Below are 727 nucleotides of genomic sequence, written 5' to 3'. Positions count from 1 at the left end.
ATTCATAGTGTCCATAGCAGGTTTGGAAGACCGTCTCCCATTCATCTCCTGACCTAATGTGCACTAGGTTGTAAATCTCTGAAAGATCCAGTCTGGTGAAAATACTGGCAGAACAAACACAATCTTGCAACTTCAAGATTAGGGCAGGAGACACTGATTTTTTTGAACCATCACTTTGTAGATTATCAGGCTCTGAACTCAGAGGTAGAGTGTTCCTTCCTTTCTCTTAACAAAAAGTACTGAAGCCCCTGCCAGGAAGATGGAGCATTGGATGAAACTCTTGGCCAGTTGTCTTGGGTGTATGAACAAAGAGTGGCCAGTTTCAGCTCAGGCATTGCATAGATTCATTGGTAAGGGACCTTTGCCCCAGGCTTTAGGTCTATGGAGCAGTTGTAGTCTCAGTGTGGAGGTAGCGAGCCTGCATTTCTCTTTTCAAAAATGTCCACATAAACCCAGGATTATCAGTGAGATGGAGGCATAGGGTATGTCTATGCTACGGCATTATTCCAATTTTACATAAACCGGTTTTGTAAAACAGATTGTATAAAGTCGAGTGCACGCGGCCACACTAAGCACATTAATTTGGCGGTGTGCGTCCATGGTCTGAGGCTAGCGTCGATTTCTGGAGCGTTGCACTGTGGGTAGCTATCCCATAGTTCCCGCAGTCTCCCCCGCCCATTGGAATTCTGGGTTGAGACCCCAATGCATGATGGTGCAAAAACAGTGT

The sequence above is a fragment of the Chelonoidis abingdonii genome, chromosome 3 (genome assembly GCF_003597395.2).
Source record: "Chelonoidis abingdonii isolate Lonesome George chromosome 3, CheloAbing_2.0, whole genome shotgun sequence".
NCBI classification, from domain to species: domain Eukaryota; kingdom Metazoa; phylum Chordata; order Testudines; family Testudinidae; genus Chelonoidis; species Chelonoidis abingdonii.
Note: the sequence above shows the minus strand (reverse complement) of the source record.